Here is a 14292-nt window from a genome sequence, read left to right on the forward strand (position 1 = left end):
GAGAAACCCCATCCCTACTGAAAATACAAAATTAGCCGGGCGTGGTGGTGCATGCCTGTAATCCCAGCTACTCGGTAGGCTGAGGCAGGAAAATCGCTTGAACCCGGGAGTCGCAGGTTGAGGTGAGCCAAGATCGTGCCATTGCACTCCACCCCAGGCAAGAAGAGCGAAACTCCATCTCAAAAAAAAAAAAAAATTTCAGAATTTGAATGCAAATTTGGGTATTCCTTTTTTTTTTTTTTAACTTACATGAACCACATATACCAAAATGTTAAGTGATTAAAAACAGACAAGGCTAAACACAGAGGCTAATGCTTGTAATCCCAGCGCTTTTGGGAGGCCAACACAAGAGGATCGTTTGAGGCCAGGAGTTCAAGACCAGCCTAGGAATGTAGTGAGACCCCCATCTCTACCAATAATTTTAAAATTAGCTGGGTATGGTGGGTGGTGTGCATCTACAGTCCTAACTACTCAGGAGACTGAGGTGGGAGGATCACTGGAACCCAAGAGTTCAAGATTACAGTGAGCTATGAACATGAGACTGAACTCCAGCTGGACAACAGTGAGACTCTGTATCTATAAAAATAAATAAAAACTAAAAGTAAAAAACAAATACTAAGATCTTAGTAAAGATCTTACTCTTCAGTAAAGAGAAGTCTATGGTAAACTTACAACTAGTTTTCAAACACTATGGTTTTTTTTTTTTTTTTTTTGCGACAGAGTTTCACTCTATTGCCCAGGCTGGAGTGCAGTGGCGCAATATCGGCTCACTGCAACCTCCGCCTCCTGGGTTCAAGTGATTCCCCTGTCTCAGCCTCCCAAGTAGGTCTAGGGAGGTGCCCACCACCACGCCTGACTAATTTTTTGTACTTTCAGTAGAGACATTTAAGTAGAGACAAGATTTCACCATGTTGGCCAGGCTGGTCTCGAACTCCTGACCTCAAGTAACCCGCCCGCCTCAGCCTCCCAAAGTGCTAGGATTACAGGCATGAGCCACAGAACCCAGCAGCCCTTGTCTATTTTTCAGTCTATTATAAATGATAATAAATAACAAGTCTCTTTTACTAAAAGCATTTAACTGAAATTACCACTTCATCTCAAATCCAGTCATGCTACATCTTGTGCTAAAAACTACAGAGGAAAAGTACACTACAACAAACACACCCTACTGCAGGGGCAGAAAGAGCCTGGCATCTAAGCTGATACCACACCCCATAAGGGCCTGCATGTGAATAACTTTTATCTGTGATTGGCAGTTTCAGATCTCAACCAAAAGGCTAACAGAACAAAAGAGTAAAGAAATCCCAAGTAGCAGCTAATGGGCAGAAAAGCATTCGTCCATTTTCCTATGCTATCAAGCCAATTAAAATTTTTTTAAATTACCAATATACTTCAATTACTACAAATAAAGCATACTATCACTGCGCAAAGATAGCACTTTTGAACATAACATCAAAAGAAACATCCAAGAAAGTAAACATAAAATAATAATAAATGTGGGCCAGTTGCAGTGGCTCACACCTGTAATCCCAGCATTCTTGGAGGCCAAGGCAGGACGACAGCTTGAGCTCAGGAGTTTAAGACCAGTCTGAACAACATAGACTCTGTCCCTACAACAATCATCATCATCATCATCATCATCATCACCACCACCACCATCATCAACATGCAATGAGGATTTGTTTAAAGCAAACTCCAAAATCTAACAGGGAAAAAAATTACCAGGAAAAAATAAAATAAGAGATATTGTAACACAGAATTTGTTACACTAAAACCAATAGCATACCCAGAAAACATCCTTCACTCACACCACCACCTAACCAAAGCAAGGTCTCACTTCCCCAAAAGATTTCGAACCATAAATTTACAAATTCTTTTCATCAACCTGAATTCTTTAATTTGGATGGTCATGGACTTTTTTTTTTTTTAATCTGATAAAACCTACGGTTGTTCTCCCTGGAAAAACACAAATGTACAAAGTCTGGCACATAATTCTGAAGGTTTCACACCTCCAAAGCCAACTGTAGACTTTCAGACAATTCATGCATTCCATAGCTTAAATGTTTAATAACATACACAAACCCTCATTCTTAAAAAAAGATAATGAAGTGGGAAAGACCCTTCCAATTATGTAATCCATTCATTCCCAAACTATTTTTTTAAAGGAATAAAAGAATGGCTACTCCATAGGCAGAACAGCAGCCTCACTCCCAAACTATTCTAACCATCACCCACCTAAGTAGGACAAGAGATCTAACCTTCCTACCTCCTCCCATTTTCTAGTACACAAATAACTCCCTAATGAAGAATTGTAGCAATGTAACAAGTACACAAGAGCAAAACGGTCCACAAAAATTTAAATGTAACATTAATTCTACAATTATATTCATCCAAAAATAACATCAATTGGAACCACAGCCAATTTGAGACACCATCACTGATGCAGTGAAAATAATATCTTCTGAGTGTGGGCATGCATAGGATTAATTTTCTAGTGCTGCCAAAGCATGGTATAGCTGACAGATTTCTTAGAAGAAAACTAAACTAGAGCCCTCAGTAAGTTCTAGAAGCCGGCTAATTTTAGTTTGTGAATACTAAATTTCAGTACTCCTTAGTAACTCAGATTATTGGTAGGCAGCCTATTCTAATACATAAATATCAGAGGTTATGGGAATGGAATAACAATAACCCCTGAGGAATGAGGGACAACTTGTTTTTCTGGTTCATTATCCATTAGGAAAAGCTTCTGATCTAGTGTGTGTCTTGGACAATACTGAGCAAGCATGAATCTAAGCCAATAATTTTCAACAATTTTTCCACTGTGATTCTGAGTAATGGCTCACCAATAGCATAAAATGAACAACGTAAACTGGAACCCACATACCTCGCTAGAGGGGAATATAAAATAGATCAACTGCTTTGGAAAACAATTCAGAATTTCCTCAAAATGTTAAACACAGGTTACCATGTAAGTCAGCAATTCCACCCCTAAGTATGAGCCCAAAATAAATAAAAACGTGTCTCAAAACCTGTATACAAATGCTCACAGCAGCATTATTCATAACAGCCAAAAAGTGGAAACAACCAAGTGGAAGCAAATGTCCATCAAATACAGATGAATGAATAAACAAAATGTGGTATATCCATATAATCCATAAATTATTATTTGGCCATAAAAAGGAATGAAGTATTGATCCATGCTATAACATTGATGAATCTTGAAAACACTATGGTAAGTAAAAGAAGTGAGTCGCAAAAGACCATATATTGTATAATTCCATTTATACGAAATGTCTAAGATAGGCAATTTCATAGACACAGAAAGTAGACTAGTGGCTACCTAGAGCTAGGGGTGTTGGAGATGGAAAGTGACTGCCATTGGATATAGGAGGTTCTTTTAAGAACGATGAAAATGTTCTAAAATTAGATAGTGATACTGGTTGCGCAAGTCTGTGAATATACTAAAAAACACTGAACTATAAACTTTAAACGCCGGGCGCGGTGGCTCAAGCCTGTAATCCCAGCACTTTGGGAGGCTGAGACTGGCGGATCACGAGGTCAGGAGATCGAGACCATCCTGGCTAACACGGTGAAACCCCGTCTCTACTAAAATACAAAAAAAAACTAGCCGGGCGAGGTGGCGGCGCCTGTAGTCCCAGCTACTCGGGAGGCTGAGGCAGGAGAATGGCGTGAACCCGGGAGGCGGAGCTTGCAGTGAGCTGAGATCTGGCCACTGCACTCCAGCCTGGGTGACAGAGCGAGACTCCGTCTCAAAAAATAAAATAAAATAAAATAAAATAAAATAAAATAAAATAAACTTTAAAAGGGTGAACTTTGTAATACATATCTCAATAAAGCTGTTTTTTATCTATTCAAATGACACACAAGGTGTTTTAGGCTCTACCTTCTGCCTACCTTTCCAGGTATTTCAACCTCCCCACCTCCACCTCCATTTGATCTTATTCCCATGCCCCCTCTCTTTGCACCTGTGGAACCACCTACCTTCTGAGCGACACTTCCACTAATGATAGCTTCCTTTGCCACAGTCCATTTCATCTCATATTATCTCATTAAACTACACACCAGCTAGTATTGTTACTTTTATTTTCATGCCTGCCCCACTTCTATTAGACTGTGAGCTCCTGAATGGCTCTTTAACTTCAAATACCTAGTGCCCAGCAGTCAGCCACGTGATAGGCACTAAAATATTCTTTAATAAGCACAGGTTAGCATCCTTTCAACTGCACAGAAGGCAAACAAACCGAGGAACTTGAGTTTGAATCCCAGTGCAAGTACTTCCTAGCTCTGTGGACTTCCACATGACACAGGTTCAATTTCCTAACCAAGTAATGTGGATACAGTAGACCCCCTTATCTGTAGTTTCACTTTCTGAAGTTTCAGGTACCTGTGGTTGACCACGGTCTGAAAATATAAAGTGGATAATTCCAGAAATAAACACTTTATAAATTTTTAATTGTGCACCATCCTGAGCAGCATGGTAAAATCTTGCATTGCCCTCCTCTGTCCCAACCAGGACGAAAATCATCCCTTTGTTCAGGGTGTATCCACTGTGTCTATGCTGCCTGCCCGTTAGTCACTTAGCAGCTGTCTCAGTTATCAGATCGACTGTCACAGTATCACAGTGCTTGTGTTCAAGTAACCCTTATTTTATTAATAATGACCCCAAAGTGCAAGAGTAGTGAGGCTGGCAATTCAGATATGCCAAGGAGAAGCGACGTCGTTTAAGTGAAAAGGTGAAAGTTCTCAATACGGAAAGGAAAAAATTGTATGCTGAGGTTGCTAAGATCTACAGTAAGAACAAGTCTTATATCTGTGAAATTGTTAACAGCATATTGTTATAATTGTTCAATTTTATTGTTATTATTAATCTCTTACTGTGCCTAATTTATAAATTAAACTTTATCATAGGTACGTATATACAGGAAAAGACATAGTGTATATAGGTTTCTGTACTATCCACGGTTTCAGGCATTCACTAGGGGTTTTGGAATCTATCCTTGCAGATAAGCAAGTACTACTGTAATTGTACCTAAATGCCAGGTTATTTTAAGGCCTAGATATCACATCTGGAAAACATCTGGCACATAGAAGGTGTCCATAAATAATGATTATTACAACAATCATTTCAACATTATTTTAATTACAATCACTAATCAACTTGTTTTACTGAAACAAATTAGAGTTGAACCAATTATTAATAAAGGGATATGCTTTTCTCACTGTAATCAATATTTGAGAAAAAAGTTATCATTTCTATCTAGAGGCTTAGGGTCCCAAATATACAAAGCATTAAGACCTAAAAGCCTCAAAGAAGATAACTTCTCATACAAACTTAGTTCTTAATTCTAGTTCTGCAATTTAACAACCTCCATATAGATTTTTATGCACAAATTATAAGCTCAGATTTTTATAAATGTTAAGTTTAGCCTTCAAAAGATCAACCAATAAGCCAGGAGACATAAAACAGGAATAGTAAACTAATACTGAAGTGGTTAGTACTCAAATTCTATTGAAGACTTAAATCAAAACTAATTTTTGAAGAATAGTCAACAACTCTGAACAAGACTACTCACCCACACAAAGGGGGATAAAAATACCTAAGAATAGCTTGTGACTCAGCCTGCATTTCTATAAGGGGTGGAAGGGGACCTGACTATTTAGCCTATTGTCATCTGTCTCATATCAAGACTAAATATTACAGTAAAACTATTTACGTGGCATGAATAAAAAGTACAGAGGGAAAGAAATTCAGCTAGATGCTTCACTTTCAAGTAAAATATCGCCTCTTTGAAACAAAGACAACTTTTAAGTTTTGAAGCCATACAAGAAAACAAAAGAAAGAATAAACAGATTCTATATCATCTATATAATATTTAAAATTTCCTTGAAAACAAACTTAAAAGGTAAACAAATGGGGAAAATCACAACACACAAGCAGTTAATATTTTAATGTACACAGGGCTATTAAAATAGATAATGAAAACACTAAAACCTCAAATAATCTACGAAAGAAGAAACAGAAGAAATAAAAGTAGTTAATAAATGTTAACATCATTAATAATTAGGAAAACGAGGCTAGGCACAGTGGCTCATGCCTGTAATCCCAGCACTTTGGGAGGCTGAGCAGGGGCGAATCGTCTGAACTCAGGAGATCGAGGCCAGTCTGGGAAACATGGTGTAAACCTGCCTCAATAAAAACTACAAAAAAATTAGTTGGTCCCAGCGGGAGGCTGAGGTGGCAGGATGGCTGGAGCCCAAGAGAAGGAGGTTGCAGTGAGCTGAGATCCCGCCACTGCACTCCAGCCTGGGCAACAGAGCCAGACCCTGTCTCAAAAACAAAACAAAACACTGGCCAATATCCAGGGCTAGCAAAGGTGAATGAAACTGGGTGCTTGCAGGCATAGCCCATGGGAGTACATATTGGTATAACTCTTCGGAAGGCACTCTGAAAACATATATCAAGAGTCCTACCAATATTCATATCCTATAAAGCAATAATTTCATTTCTGGGAATCTATCATAAGGAAATAACAGTAAATGCGGGAAATGCTTTAATTACAAAGATATGGTATTAGTAATTACTGAATTCAGCATTAGTAATTACTGAAAAAAACTAAAATGAATGTTCAAAATAAAAGAATATACTAAGCCAAGTATCATGCTTCCACTTAAAATCAAATTCATACGATACGTGAATTAAATCCCAATAAAGCTACTTTGTGATCAAGTTCAGTTAGACCACATAATAACATGGAAGCTGCTTATATTCTTATAATTTAAAACTTACATTTTGATATAAATGTGCATATTTATCATTATGAAAAATGAAAACAGCAGCCATCCATCATCAATATTTACTAAGTGCCAAGCCCTACACTACAAGTCATTACAAGTTATCATGGTTACCTCGTTATCACTGATACCATCACCAGGCCCACCCTGGAAGGGTCTCAGGCCCAGGGCCATTACCAACTGTGGGGCTGGCCCAAGATAAATTACACTTTAAAGAAGGCCTCACTAAACATTTTCATAGGCTCCTTGGGAATGTTAAAAACAAATTTGGAAATTGAGCCCAATGGGATTGTGGGTCTGTTCTACCCTACTTTCCAGCCCTCTTATATAGATTATTCCGATGGTAAGATTAAAATTAAGGGCAAAAGGCTATTTTCCTTTCCAGTCACAGGGTAAAACAAAGACCAAAATAAGAACTATGTTAGGTTAGTTTGAAATTTCTCACTGAACCAAGTTAAAATAATAGGCAACATTAAGCACTTACACTAAGCAGAAGTCACTGTGCTAATAAGCACTTTAGATTACATATAACAACACTAGGAGCTAGGTAATATTTCCCTATTTCACACATGAGGAAACAGAAACTGAAGAGAATTAAAGTAACTTTCCCAAGATTATATAGTTATTTGGTGTCAGAGCTGGGAGCAGGAGGTCTAACTTCAGAGGCTGTACTCTTATCTTCTATAGTTATGATGAAAATAAATGAAATTTGTATTAAAATCACATATACTTTATCTAAAAGGAATATGCATTTGTGAAGAAAATGATCTAAAGAATATGAAACAGTTAAATAAAACGAGTGTTTACCGTCTGGTAATAGTCCCCTAATCCACTAAATGTCTACCATAATCCACTGCTGAATAGCTCCACAAGTAAATAAATCATTTAATGTCCTGATGTATCTATGAAGTTATATTTTAAATGAACCTCTTGAAATAACACTATACAGTCTGCAAATGAAATATGCTGCCCTCTTGGAGCTGTGAAAATACATATTTCTTGCAACTGTCCTAATTCTGTTCAGTTTCCTCCCTTCCTCTCCCACTTCCTCTTTGCTCTCAGATCCTTTAAGACCAGTTCAGTTTCCTCCTCCTCAAGAATACCTATATTCACACTTTACCCAAGAGAACTCTAACATTAGTGTCGGCGCTCTACAGCGGTAGGATGTTACAAAATCCAAAAAATGAACTCAAGTAAAAAATACAGTATTTCTGATGTACCTTCAACTTTAGATCTATCCACTTACAGAATTAATTATAAACATTCTTATTTTTCTACTTCACACTCGGAATTCTGCCTTTAAAATCAGCATACAGGCAGGGCGCGGTGGCTCAAGCCTGTAATCCCAGCACTTTGGGAGGCCAAGACGGCCGGTATCAACGAGGTTCAGGAGCATCGGAGACATTCCTGGCTAAACAACGGGTGAAACCTCCGTCTCTACTGAATAAATACAAAAACTAGCCGGCGTGGTGGCGGGCACCTCGTAGTCCCAGCTACTCCGGGAGGCTGAAGCAGGAGATATGGCGTAAAATCCTGGAAGGCGAGCTTTGCAGTGAGCTGAGATCCCGCCGCTGCACTCCGCCGGGGTGACAGAGCGAAGACTCCGTCTAAAAAAACAAAAAAAAAAAAAAAAAAAAATCAGCACACAGTAACCAAAACAGCATGGCATTGGTACCAAAGCAGACGTATAGGCCAATGGAGCAGAACAGAGACCTCAGAAATACCACCACACATCTACAACCATCTGATCTTCGACAAACAAGACAAAAACAAGCAATGGGGAAAGGATCTCCTATTCTGTAAATGTTGTTGGGAACACTGGCTAGCCATATGCAGAAAACTGAAACTGGACCGCTTCCTCACACCTTATACAAAAATTAACTTGAGATGAATTAAAGACTTAAATGTAAAACCCAAAACCATAAAATCCTAGAAGAAAACCTAGGCAATACCATTCAGGACACAGGCAAGGACAAAGACTTCATGACAAAAATGTCAAAAGCAATTGCAACAAAAGCCAAAATTGACAAATCGGATCTAATTAAACTAAAGAGCTTCAGCACAGCAAAAGAAACTATCATCAGGCCAGCGCGGTGGCTCACGCCTATAATCCCAGCACTACAGGAGCCTGAGGTGGGAGGATCACCTGAGGTCAGGAATTCCAGGCCAGCCTGGCCTGCATGGTGAAACCCTGTCTCTACTAAAAAAAAAAAAAATACAAAAAGGCCAGGCATGGTGACTCACGCCTGTAATCCCAGCACTTTGGGAGGCCAAGGCAGGCGGATCACCTGAGGTCAGGAGTTTGAGACCAGCCTGGACATGATGAAACCCCGTCTCTGCTAAAAATACAAAAATTAGCCGGGCATGGCGGCAGGTGCCTGTAATCCCAGCTACTCGGGAGGCTGAGGCAGGAGAATCGTTTGAACCTGGGAGGCGGAGGTTGCAGTGAGCTGAGATCGCGCAACATTGCACTCCAGCTTGAGGGACAAGAGCAAGACTTCGTCTCAAAAAAAAAAAAAAGTTTGGCGTGGTAGCACATGCCTATAATCCCAGCTACTCGGGAGGCTGAGGCAAGAGAATTGCTTGTACCTGGTAGGCAGAGATTGTGGTGAGCCAAGATTGCACCACGGCACTCCAGCCTGGGAGACAGAGCAAGACTCTGTCTCAAACAAACAAACAAAAAAATATATCACCAGAGTGAACAGGCAACCTACAGAATGGGAGAAAATTTTTGCAATCTACCCATCTGACAAAGGTCTAATATCCAGAATTTACAAGAAACTTAAACAAATCTACAAGAAAAAAAACAACCCCATCAAAAAGTGGGCGAAGGATATGAATAGACACTTCTCAAAAGAAGACATTTTCGAGGCCAACAAACATATGAAAAAAAAGCTCAACATCACTGATCATCAGAGAAATGCAAATCAAAACCACAATGATGGCCGGGCATGTGGCTCAAGCCTGTAATCCTAGCACTTTGGGAGTGCTCAAGCCTGTAATCCTAGCACTTTGGGAGGCCGAGGCGGGTGGCTCAGCTGAGGTTAGGGGTTTGAGACCCGCCTGGCCAACATGGCGAAACCCTGTCTCTACTAAGACAAAAATTGGCAGGGCGTGGTGGCGGGCGTCTGTAATCCCAGTTACTCGGGAGGCTGAGGCAGAAGAATCGCTTGAGCCCAGGAGGCGGAGGTTGCAGTGAGCCGGGATCGTGCCATTGCACTACAGACTGGGCAACAAAAGTGAGACTCCGTCTCAAAAAAAAAAAAAAAAAAAAGAAAACACACACACACACACAATGAGATACCATTTCATGCCAGTCAGAATGGTGATTATTAAAAAGTCAGGAAACAATAGATGCTGGTGAGGCTGCGGTGAAACGGAATGCTTTTACGCTGTTGCTGGGAATGTAAATTGCTTCAACCACAGTGGAAAATAGTACGGTGATTCCTCAAGGATCTAGAACCAGAAATACCATTCGACCCAGCAATCTCATTAATGGGTATATACCCAAAGGAATATAAATCATTCTACTATAAAGACACATGCACATGGATGTTTATTGCAGCACTATTTACAATAGCAAAGACACCAAACCAACCCAAATGCCCATAAATGATAGACTGGATAAAGAAAATGTGATACTACGCACCATGGAATACTATGGGGACATAAAAAGGAATAAGATCATGTCCTTTGCAGAGACACGGATGAAACTGGAAGCCATCATCTTCAGCAAGCTAACACAGGAACAGAAAACCAAACACCTGCATGTTCTCACTCATATGTGGGAGCTGAACATTGAGAACACATGGACACAGAGAGGGGCACAACACACACCAAGATCTGTTGTGGGGGGGAAATGAGGGAAGGGGACTTAGAGGACGGGTCAATAGGTGCAGCAAACCACCATGGCACACGTATACCTATGCAACAAACCCGCACGTTCTGCACGTGTATCCCATTTTTTGTTTTTTTTAAGAAGTAATTTTTTAATAATTTTAATTAAAAAAAAATCGGCGCACAGGAAAGTCTGCCTTTCTTCAAAAACAGTTTTTTACAAATGTTTTCCATAAATAAGTAAGGTACTAAAAAAACTTGAATCCAAAAAAAGAAAAGAAAATGCACGTTAGATGGTAATAAATATATCACATTTTTGGTAATGTAATTCGTTTATTCTGAGTCATTTCTGCAACTTGGTAATATGTTTTGCAAGTAAATATAATATGTAAAAATGCTACCTAATGGACTAATATGTACTTTCACTCATTCACTCAACACATTTTTTTTTACTGAATGCCATGTAACTCTTTTTTTTTTGAGACTGAATGCTCTTGCTCAGGCTGTAGCGCAGTGGCACGACCTCAGCTCACCGCAACCTCCGCCTCCCAGGTTCAACGATTCTCCTGCCTCAGCCTCTTGAGTGGCTGGGACTACAGGTGCGCTCCACCACGCCTGGCTAATTTTTTGTATCTTTTAGTAGAGACGGGGTTTCACCATCTTGGCCGGTCTCAAACTCCTGACCTTGTGATCTGCCCGCCTCAACCTCCCAAACTGCTGGGATTACAGGCGTGAGCCACCGTGCCCGACCTATATAACTCTTTTTTAAATTTATGAACCAAGATGACTATACCAGATAAGGCACAGGTGCTGAAGTTAAAAGGCTCTTAGTTTGAAACCTGGCTATTGTACTTACTAGCTCAGAGACCTAAAGTAGTCAAACTTCAGGTTAACATTTCACTTATCTTTTTGATGGGAGGATAATAATTACTCCTAGGGCCTTAGTAAGCTTTAAACGATTATGTAAAACACTTAGCATAGAGTCCAACATGCAGTTACGTGTTCGATAAATGACAACCATGGTAAACATATTTTATACTGAACAAAGTATAGTTGAAGGAGACAGCCAACATGTGATCCTTCTGTCTTACTAAAGATGGAAATTTGTGAAACTCTACATTAAAACTAAAAATCCTAAGGTTACATATGAAATTTCCCACTCTTTAAAAAAGATACACTAACCACATAAGGTTAAATGATTTTTTAAAATAAGAAAGAAAAAAACAACAACAAAGAAAAGCGTCTTGAAAGCTGCTGAGTTTGGGTGACGGATACATGCTATTTTTGTGAAAATACAAATTTTTTAACACTATTAATCCAATCCCCAGAACATGCCTAACACACCTCCTCATATTCAGGAGAAATCAAGATTTTAGCCTTGAGAGGTACTGAACAATGGTACCTCCCTGCTTAATAATTCTGTACAGGTCAAGTTTTCTCGGACGAGTTTACCTTTCATTATAAAGGTGGGCACAGGGAATAGTTATAAATACATGGAAGGGCGAAAAAATGCAAGCTTTTCAACTGCTTATAAATACTACATTAAAATAGCAGCAATGAACATTTTTTCCACGTTTTCAAAAACATAAAATAAATCCACTTTATTTACTTTTGTAATTACAAGAGACTGACAGGCACGGCCAAAAAAAGCTCAAAGTAAACACATCAGAGTTGTCAGTATCTTTAAATTTTGAAGGACGTCATTACTAATTCGTGTAAATGTTTTATGCGATGTTTCTAGGTAGCTTTTAGGTTTTATCACTGATTAACAACATAGCACACCAGCACAGGGAGAGAGGCAATTTTTCGAAACGCTTAAGAAGCTTTAACCTATAAGAGCTTATGCTACCTAAACTGAGCTAACAATATAAAATTTCAAGTCACACCTTGCCTATTTCTGAATAAGCAAACAAACACCAGTGAAACAAACTAGAAGCACAGAGCAAAGCAAGTCATTTCTGTGCTAACCTTAATTCCTATCATAAAGGGGTTGGCTTCATCAAAACATATTCCTATTTCGGTATTAACACAAGTTTCAAATAAAGCACACTTGCCATTGGTAATTCTGGAGCGACAAAGCGCATAATTAATAAATTCAAATGGAGCATCTTTCTACAGGATGCAAAGCCATCTGCAGTTTCAGCCTCGGTTTACCCACTCACTATGCATATGCAGACGTCTTTAAAAAAATAAAAATAAAAATAAACTTTTATCTGGCCTGAGAGATTACATCTCTCGGTGCTTCCTGTATATCCTGCAAGTCAATAACGCCGAAGGTAAATTTAACATTTCCAACTCCGGAGGAACGCGAGCGGTGGACGCCAAGCATCCGCCCACTGTCCTCTCGTGACTCGGGCTACTTTGACGCACTGGGATGCGGCTCACCTGACATTCCGCACTAATCCTTGCCAGGAAGGAAAACCAACTCCGCGAAAATAAAATGGGTCCGCGAGGAGGCGTGCGGGTGCCCCCAGAGCTCTCTTCTGCTTGCACCCCGAAAGTGAGGGGGCCACGCCGCCCCCCGACCCTTGCCGGCGTCCGCCACCTGCCAGACGAGGCCGCGGTCGGGGACCCGGGCTCGGCCGCAAGGAAGGGGCAGCCCAGCCCAGGCCCCCACGGCGTCCGCCCCGGCCGGGCGGCAGGGGAAGGAACCCGGGGCCGGAGGTTTCCGCCCGGCACGGCCGAGCCCGCCAGGGGCCTAGCTCGGGGCCGCCAGTGCTCCCGAGGACCCGTCCCAGTCGTGCGGAGGGTGCAGCCGCCTCAGCCCGGTCGGGGGAGCCTCCCGGCAGCGGGCGCGGCGCCCGCACCTGCCCCGCGCCTTCCGGCAGCCCAGCTAGCGGCTTCACCCACCTGGCGCCCTCGCCGCACCTCCCGCACGTCACGGCACGACTCCGCGCTCCTCAGCACCGGCAGTCTGGGCGCGGGCAGGCGCCGGGAGACCCTGCTCTGCCGCCGTCGCCGCCGCTGCAGCCGGCTTGGTCGTCAGGCCGCCGCCAGCGAACCTGTTGCGTAGCCTGTCACAGCCGCTCAGGGCTCCGCGGGCGCCGCCTCAGCCCCACGACAACATGGCGGCCGCGGCCTCCGCAGGAAGCCGGGGGGCGGGGAGGTAGGCGCCGGGCCGGGCAGCTGACGGCCCGCCCGCTGCCGGGCACCGACTCCTCACCCTCCGGAGCCCGAAACTGCCCGGGCGTGGCTCCTCACCCCCGGAGTTCCGGGGCACTGAACCCTGAAAGTCTGCTCCGAATCTGTCGGGTCCGAAGCGCTCCTCTCTGCCCTCGGGGAGGCCCCAAAGCCCCAGACCGGGCAGCCCTTCCTGGAGCTGCGGAGACCCACCTGGCTCCTCCTCTGCGAGGTGACATGTTGAACTTGGGTGGTGCTTTTCCTGCCACGGCAGACCCTGGGGTTTTGGAAAGTCCCAAGCAATGCCTGCCACATCGCTGTTGCACCCCGCCACGGGGCTCTCCCTGGAACCTTCTCACTCGCCGAAGTTTTCTCCACTGATGTGGGGGCACAAATTCTCTGGGAATTGGGGGGTGGAAGGTGGGAAGGAGGTCGATCCCACCCTTGCCCATGGGTCTGTTACAGGCCTCTTGAACCCTTCTCTGGGACCTGGAGGACTTAACCATACCCTCTGTCATCCAT

The 14292-nt window shown here is 42.1% G+C and overlaps 1 protein-coding gene across 1 annotated transcript in view; it reads right to left on the minus strand.

Annotated features, from left to right (window-relative positions):
- The window catches only part of ITSN2 (intersectin 2), a 152851-nt gene extending 139266 nt beyond the window's left edge, over positions 1-13585 (minus strand). Inside the window, 1 exon segment of the mRNA XM_017893367.1 lies at positions 13501-13585. The gene's annotated coding sequence lies outside the window, so the exon portion shown is untranslated.
- Positions 13586-14292: the final 707 nt, after the last annotated feature.

The sequence above is a fragment of the Rhinopithecus bieti genome, unplaced genomic scaffold (genome assembly GCF_001698545.2).
Source record: "Rhinopithecus bieti isolate Rb0 unplaced genomic scaffold, ASM169854v2 scaffold_23816, whole genome shotgun sequence".
NCBI classification, from domain to species: Eukaryota; Metazoa; Chordata; class Mammalia; order Primates; family Cercopithecidae; genus Rhinopithecus; species Rhinopithecus bieti.